We start from the raw sequence: 11,877 nt of genomic DNA, 5'->3' as shown, positions 1-11,877 counted from the left end.
GACGAATGTCATTTAAAAAGAACACTGGCGAAAAGGCTTAGCACGTTGACAAGTCCAAAACACTGTAGCCACCGTCGCCTCGCTCAAGAAAGCACGCCGCCAACTCTAGCGATCAAAATTCACGCTAGCCCTACGCTTCGGTTCAAACAAAGGTCTCGAACGAAGCGAAACTGTTAAAAATATCGTCCGATGCCCCAAGAGGCCCCACGTTGGGCAGCCAGATTTGGAGTCCTCACCCGTGCTCTTGGGTCAAAGGAATGACAACACAGTAGTGTAAACAATCACAAGGGCATTTATTGCACCTTTCATAGATCAATGCCTGCTAGCCGAGTTGCTATCCCCAAAACATGCCGACGGGCGCGCGACAAATCGCGGAAGTCCGACTCACCGCGACCGGATAGTGAGCGAATATGTTCGCCAACGCCTGGTCATTCGCGCGTATGGTCACGCGAACGGTGGCACGTTCGAAGATCGTGTTCGTCCATTCCGGGGAAGGCCTCGCGAGACGGTCTCGCAGAAGCATGGATCGGCGCATGCGCAGAACGTCGGCGCCGCTTTCCGAACCCGAACCAAAGAGGAAGAGCCTTCTTTTTGCGCCCAAGTAACCCCGCCGTTAGGTGGCGTTAGCAGAGCAACACTCGCGCCATCTCCCGTACTACCCTACAAGCATACCGACCGCCGCAGTAAAGTCACGCGGCGAAGCCGGATTATAGGAGACTACAGCTATGCGAGAAATCAGCATATCAGGGGACGCGTGAAAGTGGCAATTGCAAAATTGTGTCCAAGAACGTTTGGGGACTGCGAGCGTACAACAGATGGAAAGGCGCATACCCTGTTGCTTCGTGCTAGGCTGTATTGCATGCGACGTACGTACGTGACAAAGGGCAGCACGGCATCCCAGTTCCTGTGATCATGCAGCTGAGACGTACAGTGACAACATGTTGGTAAGCGTACGATTCGTGCGTTCGGTGAGGCCACTTGTTTGAGGGCGGCACGGCGTTGAATGGCGATACGTAGAACCGTAAAGCACTTCCTGCTGGGCTAGTTGGCGCCCTGTCCCTTTGTCTTGTGTGTGTCTGAAATGAAATTTGGCGATGATGAAACTTCCCGCTCAGCTGGCGAGGGTCGACGGCATCCAGCACGCGCTGTATGCCGACGACATAACCATCTGGTCTAAACACGGCTCGGTAGGAGAAATGGAGGCCAACCTGCAGCAAGCGGCGGACATCGTAGACAACTATGCCCGTCGATGCGGCCTTCAGTGCTCCCCGTCCAAATCTGAATTTGTGCACATACGCCCCTCACCAAAGTGCACTACCAAAATCGACCTCTCCCTTAACAGTGGACCCATACCCGAACACGACGAGATCCGAGTACTGGGGCTCTTTATTCACAAAAATCGAAAAGCTTACACAACATTGGCCAAATTGCGTAAGGTGGGGGACCAGGTGGGCCGGATGGTCCGCCAGGTTTCGAACAAGCGCGGGGGGTTACGATGCAAAGACGCCTTGCGGCTGGCGCATGCATTTGTAACCAGTCGAGTCCTTTACTCGGCTCCATACCTCCACCTACGCAAAGTTGACGAGAATGCACTAGAAGTCATTCTCCGTAAAATCTACAAGCGTGCCCTCGACCTCCCGGTCAGCACCTCCAACCTGCGCCTCCTGGGCCTGGGGATGGTGAACACCTTTAAAGAGCTGCGAGAGGCACACTTGATGAACCAATACACGAGACTCTCTAAAACGCCGTCGGGTCGCCGCCTCCTTGCCCGACTACACATCCATCATTCAATACATATATACGGAAGAGCACGTACATATCCCATCACAGTGGAGGATGGATGGATGGATGGATGGATGTTATGAGCGTCCCCTTTGAAACGGGGCGGTGGCTTGCGCCACCAAGCTCTTGCTACTATGCTGCCTAATATCCTACCTAGGTTAACCAATGAAAAAAACAAAACACTATGAACTACCACGTCCAAATTTTCTGATACCCTATTGCGAACTGTGCTTTTGTACGTCTCCGTCCTTTGTCGTTTCCCTACTTCCACCAATCCTCCAATCGCCTCTTACTGATGTCTATTGCGGACCTGTTTGCTTTACCACTGCTCCCGCTGAACCCAAGGGCTTCAAGGAGGCCAGTGGTGCCTAAATCGACCGCTGGATGGACGTCTTCACATTCTAATAAAATATGCTCCGTCGTTTCCCTAGCTTTACCGCAGCAAGCACATGCTTCTTCTTCCTTCTTATATCTCGCTTTATAGGTGCGTGTTCTAAGGCATCCCGATCTCGCTTCGAAAAGTAATGAGCTTCCCTTTGAGTTATCATAAATGGTTTCTTTCCTAATTTCGTTTTTTCCCCTCAAGTAGTTACTCATGGCAGGTTTCTTTTCCATTGCCGCCACCCACGAGATTAATTCAGCCTCTCTGACTTTCCGCTTGACCTTCTTTGTTGCTGTGTTGCCCACCCCACAGGCCGCATACTTGCTGGTAAGCTTCCTAGTTCTTTTCCTCCACTGTGAATCAATGTTTTGCCTGTACAGATACCTGAACACTCTCCCAGCCCATTTACTTTCCTCCATATTCCTCAGCCGTACTTCATACTCAATTTTACTGCGAGCTTCCCTCACTTCAAAACTAGTCCAGCCCATATCCCCTTGCACAGCTTCATTTGTAGTCTTCCCGTGAGCGCCCAATGCGAGGCGACCCACTGACCTTTGGTTCCCGTCGAGTCCTGATTGTTCCCCTGATTTAAAGCAAACAACCGCATTTCCAAAAGTAAGTCCTGGAACCATTACCCCTTTCCACATACCTCGGAGGACCTCGTACCTATTGTATCCCCATAGCGCTCTGTGCTTCATTATGGCTGCATTTCTCTTCCCCTTGACTGTTATGGTTTTTTCCTGTGTTTCCATATATCCGTTGCCTTCGTTTATCCATATACCAAGGTATTTATATTCTGTTACCCGAGGTATTTCTTGGCCCTGTATCTCCACTGTCTGTTCACTGTTTTTATTGAATACAATAACACCTGATTTTCTAACACTAAATTTCAAACCTAAATTGTTGCCTTCCTGTCCACAGATATTCAGACGTTGCAAATCACTTTGCTTGTTTGCGAGCAACACAATGTCGTCCGCATAAAATAAACCTGGGAGTTGCTGCTCTATTACTGTACCTGCCTGTTTGTATGAGAGATTGAACCCGATATTACTTCCTTCTAGCGCCCTCTCCATCCTCACCATGTACATCATAAACAGCAGCGGGGATAAAGGGCACCCCTGCCTCAGTCCCTTGTTGATATGAACTTTCTCCGCGCTCCTCATCCCTTCCCATTCAACGCAAACAGTATTTTCTAGGTAAATCTCTCTCAAAAGCTGTATACAATCGTTACCTAAGCCTTCCCCTTCCAGAATATCCCACAAAATGCTGCGGTCTGCGTTGTCGTATGCTCCTGTAATGTCCAAAAAGGCCACATACAACGGTCTGCTTTCTGCTTTTGATATCTCAATACACTGAGTAAGAACAAACAAGTTATCATCCAAACGCCTACCTATTCTAAAGCCATTCTGAAGCTCTCCCAAAATGCCATTATTTTCTGCCCATGCTTGAAGCTTTAATTTGATTGCCTGCATTGCTAGCCTGTATATTACCGATGTAATGGTCAACGGTCTATACGAGTGAATTCTGTCTTTCTCCCCCTTGCCTTTATAAATTAAATTCATTCTACTTTGTCGCCAACTGTCTGGTATTCGTCTATCTTTCAAAGTTTTTTCAACTGCTTTCACGAGAGCTTCCTTACTTTTTGGTCCCAGTTCATTTATCAGCCTAACGGGAACCTCGTCTAGCCCTGTGGCTGTGCGCTTAGGAATTTTCTCTTCCGCTTTCTTCCAGTTTAAATTTGTAAGCACTAGCTCCTTTCCCCCTTGGGTCTCTTTCATGCTCTTTTTTTCTTCAAATACAACCTCGTCCTTGCCTTGGAAAGATTCGGCTGTTACTTTTTGGATGTAATTTATTGCTGCTTCTCCTTCCAGTCTGTTTTCATCTTCGTCTAGGATATGTTGTTGTATTGTTGTTGATTTCCTGCCTAATAATTTTATGTGATTCCAAAATATTCTAGGTGCGGCCTTCTTTTTCTCACGTATATCTGACAACCAACTTTCACTTTCACCTTTTAATTTTGCTTGCACCAGTATTTGAACCATAGACTTTTTCTCCCGGTATATTTCCCATTTACCGGTTACTTCATCCTGTGACAACTGCGCCTTCTTTGCCTGCCTGTGCTCTCGAGATGCTTTCTGTCGTTCGGCGATCGCTTCTCGTATCTCCTTGTTCCACCAGCTTTTCGGTTTCTTTTTTCCTTTCCAATGAACATGTTGTTTCTCTTTCCGTATTTCTGTCGTTACTACACTTAGAAGCTCACCATATTCCCACCCCTTACTTGGCGACTTGCCAATTTCTTCCTCCACTCTAGTGACTATATTTGCTATTTGTTCAGCGTTCAAATTTGGACTGGCCATTTTGCTTTCGTTGCTCTCTTTCCCAACTACATATCCCATTTTCAAAATGATGCGTTTATGGTCACTCCCTATGCTGCTAAACCCTTCCTCATCGATGACCATTTCTCTCAACTTATACAGGGTGCAGGGCATACCGGAGGATGGATGGATGGATGGATGGATGGTAGGAGCGTCCCCTTTGAAACGGGGCGATGGCAGTTGCCACCATGCTCAGATTTTTATTTCGCCTTTTATTTTTATCTGTGTTATGTGTTATTGAATTTCTCGATTTTCTTTAAATACGTCTTCCTACCCTTTTAACCTTATGTCCCCTCTCTGCTTTTGAGCCACCAATCCTCCAATCGCCTTTTGCTAATTTCCACCGCACATTTATTTACATGACTATCATTATCTCTGAACCCTAGGGCCTCAGGAAGGGTGACTGTGGCCGCATCGACATCGGGATTGATACCATCACATTTTAGTATGAGGTGTTCCATTGTTTCTACATATTTACCACACACAGTACATGTGTCTTCTTCTTCGTTAAATTTCTTTTTATAGCTCCGTGTTCTAAGACATCCTGATCTAGCTTCAAAGAGTAGGGCACTGCCTCTTGAGTTATCATAAAACGCTTCCTTCCTGATCTGCTGTTTCCAGTATCGATATAGTTCTACGCTATGCTTCTTTTCCATTGAATTTATCCAATTTTTACCTTCCGCTTTTTTTAACCTGTAGTTTAATGCTCTGTCCTTTTTCGTCCTCGTGTCTGGCATACTTACTGGTTAGCTTCCTAGTTCTTTTCCGCCATTGTGAGTCAACGCTCTTTCTGTATAGGTATTTAAACACCTTGGCGGCCCACCTGTTATCATCCAATTTCCTCATACGTTTTTCGTATAGGATTTTACTCTGAGCTTCCCTTGCTTCGAATGATGCCCAGCCCATATCTCCCTGTACTGCTTCGTTTGTGGTTTTCCCGTGGGCACCTAGTGCTAACCTTCCCACAGCTCTCTGATTTACTTCTAGTCTCGACTGAACCTCTGCCCTTAAACACAGGACCGCATTCCCGAAAGTAAGCCCCGGCACCATTACTCCCTTCCAAATGCCTCTCAGTACCTCATACCTGTTGTAACCCCACAATGCCTTATGTTTCATTATCCCGGCATCTCTTCGCCCTTTTGCTATTAGAGACTGTTCGTGCTTTTCCGTGTACATCTGCCCTTTGTTTATCCATACCCCGAGATACTTGTATTCGGCCACTTGGGGTATTTCGTGGCCTTGTATTGTAAGCTCTTGATCAGTTGTATCGTTGAAAACCATCCCACCGGACTTAGCTGCACTAAAACTTAAAGCTAAACTGTCTCCTTCGTCCCCACAGTAATTAACCAGAGTTTGCAAATCTTCCTGGCTATCTGCTAACAGTACAATATCGTCCGCATACATTAAACCTGGTAGTCGTTGCTCAACAACCTTTTCGCCTAATCTGTACGACAGATTATACCCTAGATTGTTGTAACCTTCTTTCCATGCTTATCATATAAAGCATGAACAGCAGCGGTGATAGAGGACAACCTTGCCTTAATCCTTTGTGAACCTCGACAGTTGTCGTACTCTTGATTCTTTCCCATGTTATTTCAACATTATTTTCTCGATATAGTTCCTGTAGAAAATCAATTACCTCATTACCGATACCTTCAGCTTTTAATATGTTCCACAGGAGTTCTCTGTTCACATTGTCGTACGCACCCCTTATGTCCAGGAAGGCTAAATACAGAGGTCTATTTTCCGCCTTAGCTATTTCTATGCACTGGGTAAGCACGAACAGGCTATCATCTAAGCGCCTACCACTTCTGAACCCGTTCTGAAGTTCTCCAAGTATTCCATTACTTTCTACCCATGACTGCATTTTTAATTTCACCGCCTGCATCGCCAGCCTATATATAACTGATGTTATCGTAATTGGTCGGAAAGATTTTATGTTCTTCTTATCACCTTTCCCTTTATAAATCAAATTCATTTTACTCTGTTTCCAGCTGTGCGGAATTCGCTTATTTGTTATGACTGCCTCCAATGCTTTTATCAGCGTTTCCTTGCTTCTTGGGCCAAGTTCATTAATTAACTTGATTGGAATTTCGTCTATCCCCGCGGACGTGCATTTTGGAACATTTGCTTCCGCCTTTTTCCAGTTAAGATTGGTCAATTCTAAGCTGTTTTCTATTATGCTATTCTGTGTTGCTCCCTCACTTGGGGCGATTACCCTATCGTCTTTCCTAAATGACTTTGCTATAACTGAACCAATGTAGTTCACAGCGTCATCTCCCTCTAAACAATTTCCTTCGGCATCGTGAATCTGTTCCTCTTTTCTGTGATTAGCTTTACCCAGCCAGCTTATATGGTTCCAGAATTTTCTTGACCCCCCTAGTTGCATCGCGAACTTCAGCCAGCCAGCGATCAGAGGACTGCTTTATTATTGCCTGGACGAGGACCTGCACTTGTTGTTTCTTTTGTCGATAATATTCCCATTTTTGGCCTATTTCCTCTTCAGATAATTGCGCCCTCTTTGCTTCTCTGTGTTCCCGAGATGCCCACCGTCGTTGTTCGATGGCCTCTTTAATTTCCTTATTCCACCAACTTCGTGGCTTCCCCTTTCCTCTCCAGCGGTTTACTCCTTTTACCTCTTTTATTTTTGTACTAATGAGTAGTTCTAACTGATTATAATCCCACCTGTCCATGGGATATTTCTTTATTGCTTCCTCTATGCCAGCCGCTATTTGCGCTATTTGCGCGTCATTTAATTTTGCGTACTCTTTTTGGCTTCCCCGTATTTCTCTTTTGAGTAGGGCTCCCAACTGTAGACTAATACGTTTATGATCACTTCCGAGGCTGTACTTCCCCTCTTCGTCTATTTCCATTATTGCTAGCTTGCTGTACAATCCCTGCGACATTAAGCAGTAGTCAATGGTCGTTTGTCTGTTACGGGACTCCCACGTGATTTGTCCCTCACACTTAGTTTCTATATTTGCTATAACTAGGTTGTGTCGTTCACAGAAGTCTAGCATCAACTTCCCATTACAATCTGTGTATCCATCCAGATCCTCGATGTGGCCATTCATGTCACCCAGCAGACAAATATCAGCACCTTCTCCAAACTGCTTTATATCGTCATCGAGACACTTCACTAGATCTTTGTTCTCTTGCCTGTATTTGTCCCCTGTCCCTAAATAAACTACTCCTAGCCATGCCTTTTTTACCGGCAATTGTAGCTGATACCCAGACATGTTCTTTGCAAGTTAACTTTATTCTTTGCCAATTTGTTCCTTGGTGTATGAGCATACCTACTCCTCCTCCCTTCCTCTCCGTTGTTGTTCTATTGCTCCCTTCCCAGACGTAGCCTTCAATCAGCGGTGGGGCTTCTAGATCCCTGAGGTGTGTTTCGCATAGCGCGTATACACCTACTTCTTCGTCCTTTAACTGCTGTTCTATTTCCAACCACCTCGCTCTCTTTCTACCGCCTTGCATGTTTATGTACCTGATCCTGTTGTTAAATTTATTTGTAGTTTTCTTCCTGGACCTCCTAGTGGCCATTTTATTGGCGTCAGCCTCTACTGTTGAACTTTCCACACTGTTTCCACCTACCCCTACGCCCTGAGGCGCCGTGGACCCCCTAAAAAAGCTACTGCCCGACCTGCCAGGCGCCAGCCGATCTCGGCTCCTAGCCTTCCATTAAAGTGGATGCCATCTCGTGTAAAGCCTCCGCCAGAGCCTGCTCTATGCACTTCTCTGTTTATGCCTGCCACTTCAAATCCTTTCTCCTGGCTTAGCTTTCTTATTTCACAATTTAGAGCCACAACGTCCTTGGCAATTGCTCCGTTCCTTCCTTGCACCTCCGGCACTGTGCATACCACGATCTGGACTTGCTGTGCTATCGCCCTTAAATCGTCAACTCCCTCCGCTAATCTTTCAACTACTTTTGCAGCTTCACCATTCAACACATCATTTAGCCCCGCCGCTACCACTACCAAATTGCGCTCTGCAACATTCTCAGAAAGCTCGCTTTTTGTTTCTTTCAGAACTGCGTCCATTGTCCTGCCTGGGAACGTCCCGACTGCTACCCGCTTATCACCCTTTGCCCGCTCCATTATAGCTCTTTTGCACCTCCTCATATTTGAATCACCACCGAAAAGTACTAGGGCATTCTTTCCCTCCCTCCTAACTTCCAGGTTGTGCTTATCATTGGCTATGAGCTCATTTCTTGGGGTTAGCTTGTTCCCCTCCTCTCCTCGCGCTCGCTGGCGCCCCTGTGGCTGCAGCGTCGCCTCCCGCGGGGCGTGTTGCGCTGCCTCGCTATAACTACGCCGATTCACCGGCGGCGAGCTGACTACCGCTTGCTCTGCCCCCCTGCCCCCGACTTCGCATGTAGGGTCTACCATACTTTCTGTGCTTTTGCCCCCGGCTTGGTGTCCCGACCCATCATTCTCCGCTGCGCGCGTCTCAAGCGCATCGAGACGCCTATGCAGTTCTGCTCTCCTTTCCTTCTCTTCTCCAAGCTCGGCCACAGTTCTTACTAACTGCGCGGCCTGCACCGCTTCCACCTTGACCAACTCGGCGACTTTCGCCTGCAAAGCTAACCGCCTCTCCCGCTCCTCCTTCAGGTCTGCTTTCAGCTCCTCGAACTTGGCTGTCCAATTTCCTTCTAGTTTTTGGACTGCTTCCCTGACCTTTTCGCACAGCCTGCACGTAAAGCTAGACTCCTCCGCGTCTGCTAAGCTCTGGAAACTGGTCTCGTCGAGGGAGCACCAGCGCAGGCACTCGTCGCACTGCACTAGCTCTGCATCCCCCGCGGCCTTCCCTTTGTTTGGTTTCATCGCTAGGCCTACTTCCTCAGGCTCAACGAGCACGTCCGCCAAATCACGTCGAAGAGCTAGCTGAGATAGTTACATACGCCTATCAAACAAGTCCCGCCTAGCACCCAGGCCCAACGAGGGAAACCGCCAGACCCAGACAAAGCCGGCACGTTTACCACGCTTACTACGAATTCAAAATTTCCGCCCCCGCTCCATGCAAAACAAAACTCTTCAAAAACATCAGCCAACAAGAAGAAAAAAGACCACCTAGCCACGAACGAAGTCGCTGAAGCCTCGACACAGGAGCGTCCGCACGCCCAATTACTATTTAAATACAAAAAAACAGCAAATAAAAACAGAAGCAAGCTCAAAGCATGCACAAAAACTTATGATTTCGTCGTCGCCACGGAGCCCCGAAACGCACGTCCATCCGCCACAAATCCAAAACCCGTCACGTGCAGGTATGCCCTGCACGTGCGCCCTCTTCCGGTCAACATGACACGAGAGGACCATAGCGGCAGATGCCTCGCGCGGGCGGAAGCCTTGGCTCGCCACTACGGACACAAACACGGAGTCTTCTACGTGGACGCCTCCGGCCCGTACCATGGGGGATGGTACACGGCCGCAGTCGTCCACCAAAACACAGCAGTAAATGGACTCACTTTCCGTGCACACAACATTACACACGCGGAGGTGGTTGCCATCGCGCTAGCCGCCGCAGATCAACACTCAAGGGTCATCATCACCGACTCGAGGGGTACTTGCCGCAATATTGAGCAGGGGCACATACCGTACCTTGCCTACAAAATTTTGCAAAACAACGACTATCTCGGTGCCCCCTCGCACCTACGATTATCTGGACTCCCGCTCACACGGGCCTCGAAGGAAACGAGACGGCCGATGCCGTCGCCCGCGCGCTCACTTTCCTGGCATCACCTTCGTCCCCCACCGATCCGGACCCCGAACGCAACCCCGCCTATACTTTCAAAGAGATCGTTCAGCTCTACCAATCTGGCCATGCCATCTATCCCAAGCCCTGTAAGGTCCTCACAATGGCGGAGGAGCGCATTCTCCTTCGCCTTTATACCAAAACTCTGCTGTGCCCGGCAGCCCTAAAATACTTTGACCCCGCTTGCACGGGGGAGTGCCCGCACTGTGGGGAAAAGTCCTCAGACATTTTCCACATGGTATGGGCATGTCAAAAAACCCCAAATCTAACCCCCCTACCCAACCCTTCCCGGGAGGACTGGGAGGCAGGCCTGCTCGGCTGCTCTGACCTGACGGCCCAACGGGCCTTGGTCGAGCGGGCCCGGGCGGCGGCCGACGCCAATGGGCTCCCGTAAGGGGGAGCCCACCTAGTGTTGATGCAAAACCTACCTAAATAAATGTTTTTCAGACAGACAGATACGGTCACTGATGACAACCAAGGAGGATATATAAAAAATATAATATATGGGGTTTTACGTGCCAAAACCACTTTCTGATTATGAGGCACGCCGTAGTGGGGGACTCCGGAATTTTTGACCACCTGGGGTTCTTTAACGTGCACCTAAATCTAAGTACACGGGTGTTTTCGCATTGCGCCCCCATCGAAATGCGGCCGCCGTTATATAAAAAAAAAAAAATCCTCCTTGATGACAACACATGGAGCGCCGCGACGCGGGATGACAATGAAGCAGAAAGGCACGACACATCATCGGCTGTTGTAAGGTCCTTTAGGCGGTAGCAGATGCTAGCGCCGCAGCATAGAGAAAGGAATATAACAAGAGCCATAGAGTTTCATATTAGTAGACCTAGAGGGGAATCTGGCGCTGCGATCGTTCTACCACCATGGACCATAGAGTTTCCTACAAAAATTACTAGAGGGAATTGTCATTTCTGACCACTTTTCGTCACCCAAATGGCAATGCTTTTATTTGTCGCTTTGATTTAGCGATTCACTCTTTTGTCTAGTTCAATATTTGGTGTGAATTGAGGTAGTGACGCAATTTTTATTTCGATTAAGTTGTAACAGTTGGAGACAGAGGTAATCATAATTCACTACGGCTTTATCCATCGCGCTTGTCTTCTGTGTTTTGGTACAAGCGCTCATATGTATCAAAGAGACAGAATTCCCGCAATGTTTTTATTCCAAGTCAAGATAGGCTTCTTCTGGGTTCTGCCGTTGTCAAAGCACCACGACACACAGCAGTAGCTGCCGTAGCTTGGACCGCCGGACGGCATGGCATCAGCACGGTCTGAAAATATCAATAAGTGCACGCTTCATTAATTACCAAAAACATATGTACACGTCATAACTGTACCAAGAAGCCGCTTTGAATGAATAGCGAACCGATGCACAATATAAAACCACCGACACATCCTGACCTCTGACCCATATAACCCGGACTTACAAGGATAAATGTTAATATCCCGTACAGGGGTGTTCAAAATTAATTAAGTTCCCAAGCCGCCATCCTATTTAACCCCATGGAGGGCATCGCGGCCTGAGAAGTTTTGGACACCCCTGTACGTACTCAGTATAAGGAGTATA

The 11,877-nt window shown here is 47.8% G+C and overlaps 1 pseudogene; it reads left to right on the top strand.

The window, feature by feature from the left end:
- The first annotated feature begins 9,839 nt into the window (after nt 1-9,839).
- Nucleotides 9,840-10,687, top strand: LOC139052878 (uncharacterized; annotated as a pseudogene).
- Nucleotides 10,688-11,877: the final 1,190 nt, after the last annotated feature.

Source organism: Dermacentor albipictus, unplaced genomic scaffold, assembly GCF_038994185.2.
Source record: "Dermacentor albipictus isolate Rhodes 1998 colony unplaced genomic scaffold, USDA_Dalb.pri_finalv2 scaffold_41, whole genome shotgun sequence".
In the NCBI taxonomy this organism is placed as follows: domain Eukaryota; kingdom Metazoa; phylum Arthropoda; class Arachnida; order Ixodida; family Ixodidae; genus Dermacentor; species Dermacentor albipictus.
Note: the sequence above shows the minus strand (reverse complement) of the source record. Positions and strands in the feature narration are given on the sequence as shown.